General features: G+C 41.5%; 1 protein-coding gene and 1 long non-coding RNA gene across 13 annotated transcripts in view; both read left to right on the plus strand.

Moving 5' to 3' along the window:
• Positions 1-14849, plus strand: part of BNC2 (basonuclin zinc finger protein 2) — a 398619-nt gene that overhangs the window by 136892 nt on the left and 246878 nt on the right. The gene's annotated exons all lie outside the window — the stretch shown is intronic.
• Positions 4897-14812, plus strand: LOC310753179. The gene is made up of 2 exons (XR_014543262.1): positions 4897-12152; positions 12216-14812. It is a non-coding gene; the product is annotated as an uncharacterized lncRNA (long non-coding RNA).

Raw genomic sequence — 14849 nt, forward strand, 5'->3', positions numbered from 1 at the left:
CAAAACAAAAAAAAAACACCTCCCTTTCCCAGATACTCAGACACTGCACATGTTTGCCATCTTTTGCTGAGGATGAAATCGTTAAAAGAAAGGGGGGGGGGGAGAGAGAAAAGCCAAAATTCGTAATACAGTGGTACCTTGGTTTGCATACATCTTGGATTACAAACATTGTAATACATCTTGGATTACAAACATGTCAAACCCAGAAGTGTGTGTCTCGGTTTGCAACCTTTTTTTGGATTGCAACCCATTTTGGGGAGGATTACGAACAAAATTTTTTGGAGGTCCCATTGGCGAAAGTGCGCCTTGGGTTACAACCTGTTTTGGTTTACAAACAGACCTCTGGAACGGATTATGGTTGTAAACCAAGGGACCACCATAAATGCAGGCTTCTCAGGTAACAAAACAAGGAAGGGTAAAAATTATGGTGCCTCATGGCTATTACATTTGCATTGTGTGTGTGTGTGTGTGTGTGTGTGTGTGTGTGGAATAAAAATAATTATATATTCACATGCTGTCATAAAACACGCAGCTCAACAAAGCTTGCACCAGGCAAGTGTCCTCTTCCCCTAAAATCCAAACCTGAAGGGGCACTGGAAGTCCCACAGCCAAAATTCTGTCAAGGGCTGCTTTGGCTTGCTCCATGATGGAATGTTGGCTTCTCTTAAGGGCTAAACTTCATGCCCTGTATTTTGTCTGTTTTGTGCAAAATGTCCCTTCTCCATAGTTCTCTACTAATTGGGCTACACGTATACCAAATTTCAGCATCCTGGGTGGCCTGGAACTACCTCAACTCCCTTTAACTGTCCGTTTTGAGGGGGGTCAGTGTACAAATGTTCCAGATTCAGGGTTTTTATTTTATTTTTTTGTAACTGGAGTGCTTTGGGCTACACATGTACCACACATTTCAGGGCTCTAGGTCACACACACACAAAAATTACTCTGACCGTTCTCATGCCCCTGTGAGCTATACAATGAGTGAACTGCAAACTAGTTGTAGATGTAAGGGTTAGTGATTTTTATATACCTAAAAGTTTGGGCTGCAGTCATTCCCTGGCTCACAATTGTGTGTGTTTGTGTGCTGTTGTTGTTTTAAGCCATTATTTAGATTCAGCCAGCCTGACGCTCTGAATACCTTGGCCACTTTAAAGCACTATATAAATGCTAAGTATTATTAAATATTTGCCAGCTCTGCATACTCTAGATTTCTTTTTAATAGAGCCAAATTCCTCTTTAATTAGGGCAATGCAATCTAATAGAAGAGGAGGCAAAGGGATTGGAAGTTAACTTGACCTCGCAGCAGTTGGAAGGAGCTAATTCTATTGATCTCTAAGGCAGCACCCCCCCATGTGCACTCCCACAAACACCATAATAAAAGAGCTACCATAATAAAGGCGTTCTTAAGATAAAACATAAGCATTTAGATTGTATGCGTGTTCAGTAGTCAAGTCTCCACGTGGCTGTTTGTAACTAACGTTTCCTAGTCTTTCCTATTCCCTTTTTTTTTTGCAGCACAGCTGTCACTTGTGCAGCAAAAAAAAAAAAAAAAAAACCGACTTTGGGGGGGGGGGGTTGGGGAAGGGAGGGAAGGAAGGAAGGAAGAAGCCCTGCTAAAATCGTGTCACGTAGCACTAATTCATCTGCTCTCATTAGAGTGAGCGAGGGACAGCATTGATGGCCAAGAGCTGCACTCCACACATGACACACGAACAGTTTGGGGAATAGAAAATTGCTTTCTCAGGAAGCCCAGCCAATTAAGGACTTGACCATATTGAATGTCAAGTGTTAATTTAGGTTTTTCTTCATTTTCCCAGTAGTAATGCGGGTCCTGTGATGAGCAAATACATGTCAAGTAAAAGTTGATTGCATGAAGGACCCAGGTATTATATGTCACTGACAAGTCACAAATATACTCTAGTCTTTTAACCCCTTAGGTGAGCCTGGGCTGTGTTTGTGGAAGGGGAGAAAGAGGGATTAACTGTACTATAACGATAAGAATAGATAGCTTACATTAGGGAGAAGGCTGGGAGGCGGACAGGAATAGTAATTTGTGCAGGAGGCCCCGTTCAATATTCTTGCAAGCAGTGTACAAATATGACACCACTGTTTTGGGGTTAGGGTTTTTGATCTTGAGATACTACGGCAGAGCTGTGTTAAGTGTGGCACACCTCATTTAGATCTCCCTTTATAAGGATCTCAAAGGATCCAAATGGGCCGCCCTGTGCCAAGCAGCGCAAATCTCTCCTCTCACCCTCTGCTTTAAAAAAATAAAGGAAAATCTGTTTGCTGCGAGTAAATTCGAACTGAATATTCTTCCAATTATTTATGTGCACTTAAGAGCACAACCTAAGGAAAATAGTGAACTCTGCCTCCCCATCACCCACTCCCCCAAAGACTTCAGCCTGCCCTGCATTTATTAGCAGTGTCTTACTTTATCAAAAGGCCACCCTCGCCCGCCCCTCTCTTGGCCTTTTGTCCAGTACCTGCCTGCAGTGGAAAAGGAGACTCCCTTGTGCTTAAAGAGTGGTTGTGTTTTCTACTTTTTACTAGATTTGGCAGGAGAGGGGGCAATACTTTAGAAATCATCTAGAGCATCTAATTTCCATTCATCAGCATATTATTTACATATGAATGTTGTGAAAATAAGAGAGTGTCTGTTTCTGTTTCAAGTGCATAATTGATGTGCACACAATAATATCTCCACAATGGGCCTGGGCATTTGCTGCGTGGCACCGTACCCTACAAATAACAGTCAAGTGGAGCTGGCAAACCTGAGATCGCTGAAGAAGTTGTTGACACCTTTTGAATTTCTTTCTAAAACAACAGTGTCACATTTCTGTATTTTGGGGCACCAGATCATCAGTTCTCCCTTTGCTAAAATAATGTGAGAATGTATAGGTTGTTTTTTTTAAAGTAAGTATATATATTGAATCTTTGCAAATGTATTTCAGCATTAGAAACTAAGACATCTGAAAGCATTGATTTTCTGATTGAAGTCAAACACACACACACACACATCATTTTCAGAAGTTTTAAGGATATAAAAATTATATATTGTAATTTTATCCATTTTATATATTTTTGTCTCGATGAGTAAAGGGTTTCGTTCTTTAGTTCTGTTGTGCCAGGTCATATTATAGGAACAGAATGGACAGGAAACAAGTAGCCAAGTGCATCCTATACTATTCTCCTAGTCATATTTTCTAGAAGGGGGGGGGTATAATTTAGGTCTAAGATTCTTATTCTTTTTTGGTTATCTTTCTTTCTCCCTCTCTCCTTTAAAGAATAAAAAGTGGGAGTGGGAAATGAACTGAGCTGCCTGTAAAACGAATGGCAACTCATTTCACAGTTCCAAGAATCGAATTGTGGCTTCATTTTTTTCAAAAGGTTTTCCCTATTTCATGTCAGGTTGTGTGTGGGATTTCCACTTCATCCCCTCTCTGAGCATAAATATCTAAACTAGAAGATGTCAGTTGTGAAAGCACGCCATGTGACTAATTGGCAGTGAGGCTACTCGCGAGTCAGTGAATTCAGGACAATGACTTCCTTTACAACCTCCTATGTCACTACAAAGTGCCTATAAGAATTTTCCTGCTGCCATTCTTTTGGCAGTTCATAGATTTCCTTTCTCTCTCACACACACTGTTTCATTCTCCACTTCTGACATTCCAGGTCCTATCATGTTAATCCATTTAGCATACAGAACAGCAATTTTAATTAGAGCCCATACTGAGCTTTGCCTCGGTCAAGTTGTGCTAAGGGACTTCGCCAAGTCTCCTTAAAACAGAAAGTTGTCGATGGCACCTTTTGGTTGCTGATTCAAGATTTTCCTCCCCTCTGATGCCACGTTTTGACTGATGGTACCTAATGCAATCAGCCACTGCCAGCGAACAGCCCAGCCCTGCCTGTTCTTTTTTTTTCAGAATCCTTTATCCCCTCCCCACCCCTCAACAGGACAGGCACCCCCCCCAAAGCTTCACTTCCCAATGCTTAAGCAGAAGATGCCTCCCTTTGCACGTGTTTTTGATAAATTTAAGAAGTCAAATAGCTGACACAGATGGATAATCCAAGTGTATAGGGTGAAGAGTTATAAATTAACACATTATTCCCTCTTAATGTGAAATACTTGAGAATGCATTTTCTCAGTCCCCTGACATCTACCCGGTGAGGGCTCGCATTGTACTTTTCAAGTGGCATTGATTTGTTAAAGCGCTGAATTAGCATCTTAGGCCAGCTGCCTGTTCCACTGTTGTGGTGCTGGGCTCTTCCTCCCTCCTTCCCTCTCCCTTTCTCTCTCTCTGCCTTGCTTCCTGCTGCCTTGGCCACACACAGGGCTTCAGCCTGCTCACCCCGGTTTTCTCTCTCTGTTCTCCCCCTCTCTCCCCCTTTTTTGCCACTGAAGCAGGTTATATCCTTTCTATGTGCAGGAGAAGAGAGCAAAGGAACGCAGCTCCTGTTACAAGAAACCTACTGTACATGGCTGGAGTGTGTGAGAGTGCTTGGCTGTTCGTAAAGAAACGAGCGAGTTACAGTGTGCCCAAAGAAACTTGTGCATTGTCTTCTCTTTCTTTTTGCAACGGTGCCGAAGCTTCTCTCCCCCACCCCCTTCCACGCCAAGTACACAAATGGGCAGGACTTAGAAATCAGAATGAACATACATGCAAGTCAGAAAAGATGTGAGCAGAGGGCTTACATTTCAAAGTTGTTCGCTTACTTAATGTGGAGCAAATCGTTCTTCTGTGTCCAAGGATACCTTGGGCTTCTGCCACTTTTGTGAAATGTACAGTTTGGTCACAGACTCGGACGTTGTTGGTGTCTGAATTTTGAGTTTTGTTTTGTTTTGTTTTGTGCTGGGAGAAAAAGAGAGAGAGAGAGAGAGAGAGAGAGAGAGAGAGAGAGAGAGAGAGATCTACAGACGTCTTCTCCTTTGGTCCTTCTGTCTCAAATGTTTCCACAACACAACAGTTTAATTCTTTATCTTTCTCATGGTGGGCCCTGACAGATTGTGAAGCATTGCCCTAATTGACTAAATCGCATTACCAATATATGTATTCCAGTAATGAAGATTATGCACATGAAATTAACATTACATTTCATTTAAAACTGCTAATAAAATGCTGACATTTTTATTTGTGGATTCTTGGCATGGTAACTCTGCAAAATCTCTGAGAGCCTACAAAGGGACTATGCAGTAAATTAGAACAGAGTACTGCAATGACATCCTCTTCTGTCAAAGCTAAACTCCCTTTTTTTGTTGCCTATTGCCTTATGCTTTTTATTGTTTAGTTAGGCACAAAACGTAATCTATTTGAGGTGCACTAAAGGGGTGCGTACAGTGTAACCCTACAAAATCAGAAGTGTAAAAATTTAACCTCTACTTTGCAGGTTTTGATACCAATTCAGTATGGGTGCCTCTGTATGATCTTTCTACCTTCCTGGTTCATAATTTAAAGTGCTAAATAAGAGATGCAGCGTGGGGGCAGGGGGACCCAGTATAGAAACGATCTGGTGTGTAACCAGATCAGTTTATGCTAAAATCTCTCTTGGCCAAGTGCACATTGAGTCAATCGCCGTATTTTGAAGAGCAAAAAAGAGGACGCTATAACAGCTATTCAAAGCAAATAAATGCAATTTGTATCAAATTTTACCCCTGAAAAAAAGAGGATGTGTCCTGTCCTGGAAAAAGAGGACACATGGCAACCCTAACATTGGCCTGCCACCATGATCATCTGATATGCAGGGGAAGGCTAGATTTTGCCCTTTGTTGTTCCTCAGAGACATGACAACATGTTTCTATATAAACCTGTTCTTTATCCAACCTCTGATTAGCTTAGTATTTTTGAGGGTCTTCTGATTATTAGTATAAAACATTAGTGTCCTGCTGATTTGAGTGCCATACTGATAGATGCGTCTCATTGCCTCCAAGAGTCAGGGATTTTGCAGAGTCTGGTCTCTCTTGCAACAAATCTGAAGGCTGTCAATTAATTACTGGCAGCACTCAGGTCTAGAACCTGAGTTAAAATTTCCCTGCTTTGAAGAGGTGTAGGGAGAAGCAATTTGCAATGTGCTTAATTCTTCCCATGCCTAACACTTTCATTGCCCGCTCTCCTGCCAACTTCCTGCTTTGTGTGTGTGCCATATCAAGCTGAAAGGTGTTCAGGAAAAAGGGATGGGGGGAGGAGGTGTCAAGCACCCCCCATACATCACGCATGGCCCCTTCTTTGCAGTGGACATGTGGCAGTCTGCATTCTCAGGCCTGTGTATCCTATCAGACATTTAGTTCAGCCCTCAACTTCCATCCTTTTTTTAAAAAAAACAAATTAAAGAATGCAAGTTTCTAGCTCCCATTGCATTGTACAAACAACTGAAAATATTTACCAGCATTTGCAAAAGGCTGCAATAATCTAGGGACAGATTTATTTATTTTTTGCAACCTTTGTAGTTAAAACTGGCTTCCCCTTGTATTTCTCTTCCCTTAACATCACTACCAGTCTTTGTCACCATGGCATCCATGGCAATACAGTGGAACCTCGGTTACATATGCTTCAGGTTACAGACTCCGCTAACTCAGAAATAGTACCTTGGGTTAAGAACTTTACCTCAGGATGAGAACGGAAATCATGTGGTGGGCGGCAGCAGCAGGAGGCCCCATTAGCTAAAGTGGTGCTTCAGGTTAAGAACAGTTTCAGGTTAAGAACGGACCTCCGGAACGAATTAAGTCCTTAACCCGAGGTACCACTGTACAAAATCAAATCAAATCTTAAAAAGCAAAAGAAATTACCCAAATTAGGAGGATAACATTTTTTTCATAAAAAACCAGGTTCTGCATTTGAGTCGCCTTTTGCTATATAAGCACATTTCTGTAAACAGATCTGCATGCAAGTCAAATAATCAGCTAGCACCAGCTGGTAGCAGCCACTGACGTGGGGCTGGTGGGGTTGTGTTGCTCTCCTGGCTCCCCAACACAGTGGTTCACTGCTGCTTTCAGAGAAGGGGAGGGACGGGATGCAGAGAGCTTTGCACATGATGGCAGGAGTAATGGACTGGCTCCACTGCCACAGGTTGCACCATGCTGGGCCTGTCCCTGTCCCTTTCCCAGCGATCTGTTGCATTGGGAAGCCAGGAGAGCAACAGAGCCCCGTACCAGCTAGCTATTCCTTACAACACGATTGTCCTAATAAAGGGCACAACCAGAGGCCGTCACTGAGCGGTTTAAGATTTGCATGCTAAGGTGCATGGGAGGGAAATCAGCGCCAGTACACCAGGGATGCTTTGGCAAATAATTGCTGGGAGGAGAGCGTGTAGAATTAGTATGGTCTGGTTGAGGTGAAGGGATTAAACAACTTTGTTTCTTAAGTGTGCTTAATGAGCTAATTGAGACCAGTATTGAGACCAAGAGAATTAAAACTCGGGGAAGGCAGTTCGTGGTTTTTACAAGAAAGGTTATTTTGTTCAGAGACCTTTGCAAGCACGGTCTCCTCTACTGGTGCCATTCACATTGAAAGATGCCCAAGACAAACATGAGATGTTATATGTGTGTGGACGGATAGACAGAGAGACAGATTCCCATTATGTTAGGCTAGCAGAAGCTCATTAAATTGTACAGGTAATATGCTTGCCTTGGGGAACTATGGGCAGTGATGAATAATCATGGTCAACTGTTGGAAATGGCTACGGCATAGTCTGAAGGCTGGCTGGAAGGTAGATTCTTGAGAGTATCTAGAAAAGAAGTGAGAGAGATTGTGCAATGTATGAGAAGAAAGGAATTAATGAACAGAAACCACCCGAGGGAGCAGGTAGGAATTGCTTTGAGTTTTGGGCCCTCTGTTACCAAACTCCTTTGACAAATTCCTTCAGATGGCAATGCCCTCAGCTACTACAGAGGGGGAAACCCAAGTGGGTGAGTGTTTCACTGCAATGCTCAGGAAGCAATGCTCAGAATGCGATTTTACTAGGTAAAGCAAGTGGTCTAGGAATGGAAGTAGATGAATAAAGGGTTTAGGGAAGGAGAACAGAATCAGGGCTAGTGGTTGGGGATAAGGGGAGTGGGAAATAAAGCAGGAAAATATTTCCTTCCTTGGAAATCACAGAAAACTATGACAGACCATGACACTTCCCCTCCCAATAGTTGAGAAGGGTCATGTGCTCTGATCGATTTTGTCTTTTAAATAATTTATTGAGGCTGTCACCAGCATCCCCCAGGAAGATCCCAAAGGTTCAGGAACTCTGAAGCAGCTTGGGGTGGGGGCTGCGGCTGGGGAATAGGGAACTGGTAATCTCCCTATTAATCTGCCTGCAGCCTGGAAGATGCGGAGGAGTTGGACCCGAGCTTTTGCGTTCGTAGTAACAGACAGCCCAGAAAGCAAAGACCATTTTGATTTGGTCGTAGATTTTTCTGGGTGACAGTGATCTCAGACGGCCGGCTAGGCTTAGGGGAACCTAAAGAGGAAACCAAGAAAACATAAACTCGAGACAGAGATTCCCTCGCCTTATCTCTCCTCAAGGCTCAGCAGCTGTCTCCTTTGGCACTCAGCCCTGAACTGGTTCCAAAATCTGGATAGGAAGGTATCCATGTTGCTCTGGAGGCGGGCTCAGAAAAGCACCCAGATGTTAATATGTTACGAGTTCCATGTGGCTGTATATCGAAAAGAATTGCATTTGCGTCTATCATGCAAATACTGTACGTGTATTGTTCAAGCAGTCTATAGCGGATCCTGTTATTTCAGTTGTTGTTTGCTTCAAATTATTTGAACCTCTTGAAACTTCAATAGAATTCAAGGGTTATGAATATTCTACATTATATTCCACATCAGGATTGAGCAAAGGGCAGTGGGAAAAGACCAGGACACTCCTCTCCGCTGGAAAGGCTGGTTAGAAAAGTTACTTGTACTATTTTTGCAAGGCAGTGGTTTTTTCCCCTACACAGTGGCTCAAATCTGAAGTTAGTAACACATAAGTTCTATTGAAAGGGAAGGGTATCTGGGTGTCCATAGCTGTGTTCAGTTGCTTTCAATGTGAATCAAGTAGACCTCATTATTAGAGAGCAGGATAAACATTAAGCAGAATTCAATTATAGCCTCTAATGTATATTTAAATACAGGGGTCCTGAAATAGCAGAATTCTTATGGAAATGGAGTATTTGGTCTAATTAGGGAAGCTTAATTTCACAGGAACTTGTTGACTTTCCATATCGTTTTTGAATATCTTTAAAAATTGACTAGCTTACTGAAATTGTGTGATGATCAACACCGAACAACGGCTCATAGACTTAGTAAAACAGATTCAGAATGGTTACTGAGTGAGAAGCTTAACATAAGATCTGTTTGCTTCCAATTGACTGGTTAAATTGGCTATAGGTTTGACATCTCAATAATCTTCAGAAAAAGTAGAATATATTGGATACGCTAAACTCACCAAAGGTCTGTCATAGTGTTAAATCTTGTCCTCAATACTTAGTGCTTTCTTGGCATTTTCTCATATTATTTCATCATGTCCGAGAGATCAAGGGCATAGACTTGATATGGCAAAATCAATTCATCCTGAAAAGCTGGTTCAACCTGAAATAATCAAAGTCAATCAGTGAGAGTGGCTATTAAACTAACCTTGCAAATCCCTTCTTGTCAGATATCTTCATTGTACAACTGGAGGCAAAATAGAACTTCTGGCTACTTCTTCACTTTTGTTTCCAGAAGGCATAGTTCCTCCTTGTGAGCTTTATCCTAGCAAAATTGTATTTATTTTGATTTTATTTCACCCTACCCTTCCAACGGGGACGCTGGTGGCGCTGTGGGTTAAACCACTGAGCCTAGGGCTTGCCGATTGGAAGGTTGGCAGTTCGAATCCCCGCGATGGGGTGAGCTCCCGTTGCTCGGTCTCAGCTCCTGCCAACCAAGCAGTTCAAAAGCATGTCAAAGTGCAAGTAGATAAATAGGTACTGCTCTGGCGGGAAGGTAAATGGCATTTCCATGTGCTGCTCTGGTTTTGCCAAAAGCGGCTTAGTCATGCTGGGCACATGACCTGGAAAAACTGTCTGCGGACAAACGCCGGCTCCCTTGGCCTATAGAGAGAGATGAGCACCGCAACCCCAGAGTCATTCGTGATTAGACTTAATTGTCAGGCGTTCCCTTACCCTTACCTTTACCTTACTCTTCCAACAGGTTCCCGGGGTGGTTTACAAAAACTTAAAAAATAAATAAATTCAAAAGCAACATAAAAGCTGTCAGCAGAATTAAAAGCAAAACATCAAATAGCAAAGCACAGAGGATTAATAATCCAGGGGAAATGGATAACAGTAATTGGTGCTGAAATGACATCAAGGTAGGTGCCTGGTAAGACTCCCTTGGGAGAGCATTGCATAGTTGGGGTGCCTCTAGGAAGAGTGGCTAGGTCTTTCTGCCTGTATTTGGGTGTTTCTGCACTTACCCTTTAAAGTGATACAGTTGCTGTTTTGTCAGGTTTTTTGGTGGGGGCATGTTGCCACACGATGTTGGCGTTATTCAGCTACTATTCTGGAATAATGTGCTAAAAAAAAAGAAAAGAAAAAACCCTTCCTGCTGTTCCTTCTACCACAAAAAATCCACCTTTTACGAAAGTTCCAGCATGGCTCTTCAGTATTTTTATTTGTGCGACATGTGTACTGTACAGCATTGTCCCACTTTCTGTGCAGAGGGGTTGAGAAGCATCGTTTTCACGCCACTTCCCTCTGACCAGGGCAAGCTGTTCCTTTGCAAGCTCTGTTCAGGGGTGAGATAACGTCAGATGGAGAGGATGGTACTGAGTCAAAGTTCTGCCCCGTGCATCACAACAGCCAGGCTCTCCCATAGCTCAGCTCCCTGAGGTCCCTCTTCTAATCTCCTATACTCCCATACGATTAAAATTCCAGAATACTAGGCATTCTTTTCTTTTTTCTAAACCACAAAAGGGCTATCCCCAATGTGCATCCTCCTAATTCCAACTTTTACCGGCTGAAGGGAATGCAAGGGCATGTAAGGCGTGTGACTTCAATGAAATAAATTGCCATGTGGACACAACCCATAGTTAACAGATATCTCGGACTAATTGCAATATCAGAACCATCTTGAAAGATGCTCCCAATTATAATGCATTCTAATCTACATTACATTAGCTAATGTTAGTGATCAGGTGGAGAGTAGGAATCTTCTGCAGTTATTTTACTAAACAGCCGGTTTGGTAAAGTGCTTGTTGTGTACTTTGGTTTCCCAAGACACCTTTATTTTACCATACAGAGTAAAGATAATAAAGGTGGTATTCAACTTAAGTTTACTCAGGGGTAGGTATATTGGAAATTAATGGACCCACATAGTCATATTCATTCATTTCAACGGAGCTACTTTCTGTAAAACGTAGTTGAATATAACCCAAAGTGATTGCAATGCCGACTTAAAAGCCACAGTTTTGTTGCTGCAGAATTGCCATGCACCCTTTCATATTTAGTGTCCAGTGGTTGTGCTCTGAATTAGGTGCAACCCCTGTTCCGGATGGAGTAGTATTCTGGATGGCACTGTTTTGTCATGCCAAAAGAGGAGTGATAGCCTAACATCCCATCATAGGATGCTTGACCAGTGTGCTTTGGTTCCTGTCTTGAGGCAACCCTCTCTGATGAGAGCGGTGCTTATTGTCATCTCTAGAGAGCCACTGAGGTTGGATCTACATGCATGTTAAAAAATCATTTTGAAAAATGTGTTAAATTTGCTATAGCTCACAATCATTTTCTAGTGTCACAATTGTATATTGCGCTTAACAGCACATCCAAAACGTTTTATTTGCAGCTGATTCCCGAAACGACATGGGGAAAAGTGTGGGTATTAACATTTTTGGTACATAACAGTGTTGTTATTTGCGGCAGATTTTGCTAGGTATGCTTGAGGAATTTGATCTTTGTGAATTCTGATAGGAGCTTTTGATCTGATCTGCACTTCCTTGACGAATGCATAGGTTGGAATGTAGCTATTTATTTGATTCCACACTTCTCCAAATGTTGCGACGCAGCTGAAAAAATTATAAAAAAATACTTTAGAACACACATTTTGGGAGAAACTATATTTTAAAATAGATATTTAAATACACATTAAAGTGCAGTTTTTCATTTCATTTTTTAATTGATGCAGAAACAGGACAGAGAAGACTTATGGGTGATTACATGCAAAAGTGGCATCAAACAGAATAGAGTCATCTATCTGTTCCTAGGATTGAAGTAGGCTTTCTGTATCATAATCTGCCCTGATAATTATACTGTATCATTATTTGATGATAATAAAAATAAATGAATAAATAACACCAGCACCCAAAACACCTGGGAGGCTGGAGAAGAGGATTTATTGGCACTGCCCAGGCACCATCACTTCCCTTTTGCTGCCATCAACCTCCTCAGGGGAATGGGGCAGATAGCTGCAGTGGTGGGCCTTGGGGCCTCAAATTTCACTGGCCCAAGTACAACCCCAAAATTCAGCGTCCCCCCATGGCACCCCCGAGGCTCCACGCTCAGTGCGACCGAATTGGTTGCACCTCCCTAAATGCGCCTCTGATAGCTGTGAGCCATCTGGCCTGCTAAAAAGGCTCAGCCAACTTCTCTGATCTGTATTTTATTTTTATTTCTTTCCAAAAAAAATTATTCATTTTATAACAAAATTAAACAACACAAACAGAAAAACAAACAATACAAACAAATTCTTGTCTTATCCTTATTTTTTCTAAACATTGTTAGGCGAGCTTCCCCAAGTCCCCCCTATCTGATTATCATTTTACCTCATCTTTAGCAGTTTCATATATCATAATTTTTAACCATTTTTTAAAATCACACTTCCTTTTACCAGAAAAATTTTCATATTTTATCACTTACAAATAATACTGTTGTAAAATACACTATCTTCTACTTCTAACCCTATATCCACTTTCAAAGCTATTCTAAGATTTAAATATTAACATATTTTTTCAAATATTCCTTAAACTTCTTCCAATTTTCTTCCACCATCTCTTCTCTCTAGTCTCGGAGTCTCCCAGTCAGTTTGGCAAGTTCCATATAGTCCATCATCTTCATCTGCCATTCTTCGATAGTTGGTAAATCTTGTTTCTTTCAATTCTTCACTAGTAATATTCTCGCAGCTGTTGTGGCATACAGAAAAAAGTAACATGCTTTTTCTCTGATCTGTATCTTAAACAAGGCTACTCTTGCCTCCTTAGCAAGACTAGCAGTTTGAATTAGCTTCGTTTATTTGACCGGTTAACCTTTTTTATTATGATTTTGCTGGGTACTTGCCATCTATTAAGTCTAGATCTGTTCATCAGCGCATGGGCTGGGTTCTACCAGTGACCCTTGGGTCACTTTTAGGTGTGCCTGGTGGCATCCTCGGCCTGCCGCATCCTCTTGCCATTTCTTGGGCCATTGCCAGCACCTGCTATGGGCCCCACAGTCATGTCTGAATTGAGCTTGGGTTGGCAGCGAAGCTGCTGCAGCAGCAGGAATATTCCTAACCCTTCGCCAGTGTGATGGTTGCAACCATCATGTGATACCTTACTTGCCTAAAGTGTTTGCAAGAAAACCCATTGAGTCAGAGCCAGCAGGAACAAGCTATGTTGTGTAATATGTTTATCACTTAATGCCTACCAATTGGACTATGTAATTGCATTTCCCGTTCCCAGTCCATATCTCTTGATCTGAAAATGGTTTGGCACCATGGGCCGTACAGTATCATGGGCTTTTGGATTTCATTCTGTTGTAAGGCAGTATAAACCATTTCTGTTACTATTCGTTGCTTATGTGCCACATTAAAAACTAAAAATCATGGCCCACCAGGTATGATTATTCCTACAGATCAGGAACTAAGACTGAGAAGTGCCAGAAGTTGGGGGTGATTTTGTTAGAGCCTCTCCCTTTCTGTATAAGTAATCATGTCTTGAAAGCCATGATTTTTTTTTAATTCTTAGGGTTGTCGCAATAAAAACTAAACAATCTCATGAAATCTGTTTGCTAAACCATTTAGGGAAAAAATAGTCTTGTGAGTTTATGTGGGTATTTATTAGGGATGATTGGATCCATCTATTTCTATTCAATGTCAGTTCTGTTGACCACCTTAAGGAACAGGCATGAGATTGTTGCATGTCACATGTCTGTTGACATTCCAGCACATATGTCCATTGGTCCATCCCGTTCCATTTTTGCATTGATCTGTATGCATTTCTAAATGTTTGTGTATGTATAATCAAACAAGAACCATGTTGTAAAATTTTGAGAAGTGTGAAATCTGAAGAATAATTAGGTTCTGGTCCGTCTGCGTGTTCGGGAGGTACATTAGGTTAGTTTGCTTAAAAATGAGAACCAAGCAAAATTTTCCTTCCTTTCTAGTCTATATTATATTATAGGATTGTTGGTGGGGGAATAGGATTGTTTATCAAGAGAATGTGGGGGGGACTATTTAGGGGACACCACGTGAAGGTAGGCAATGTATAGAATAATTTACTTTAGCAGTGAACATGAGGAATCAAAGAAATCCATTATTTTCTCCAAAAATTGTCTGTGTAGTATTTAACACAGTGATGCTTTCTCTGAGTTCAGAACAAAAAAGAAAAATCCATGTGTTGAAGCTTAAGCTATTAAGCGAATAGGTGAAAATTGCTTGCTTCCTGGTGCCACTATGTTTTCTTTCTGTAGTAGAATAATACTGACACGCTGCCCAAAAAGGTTAAGAGACCTTCACTTTCCCATCAGTGTTTCCCAACGTTCGTAGAGAGAGACTCTCCATTCCCTCTTAAAAAATACATATTAATTACAGAAATAATAACAATAAAAAGAAAACCTTGCCAGAATACAGATGCATTGTCAGCTTTGATAA

The sequence above is a fragment of the Podarcis filfolensis genome (assembly GCF_964270895.1).
Source record: "Podarcis filfolensis genome assembly, chromosome: 17".
NCBI classification, from domain to species: Eukaryota; Metazoa; Chordata; class Lepidosauria; order Squamata; family Lacertidae; genus Podarcis; species Podarcis filfolensis.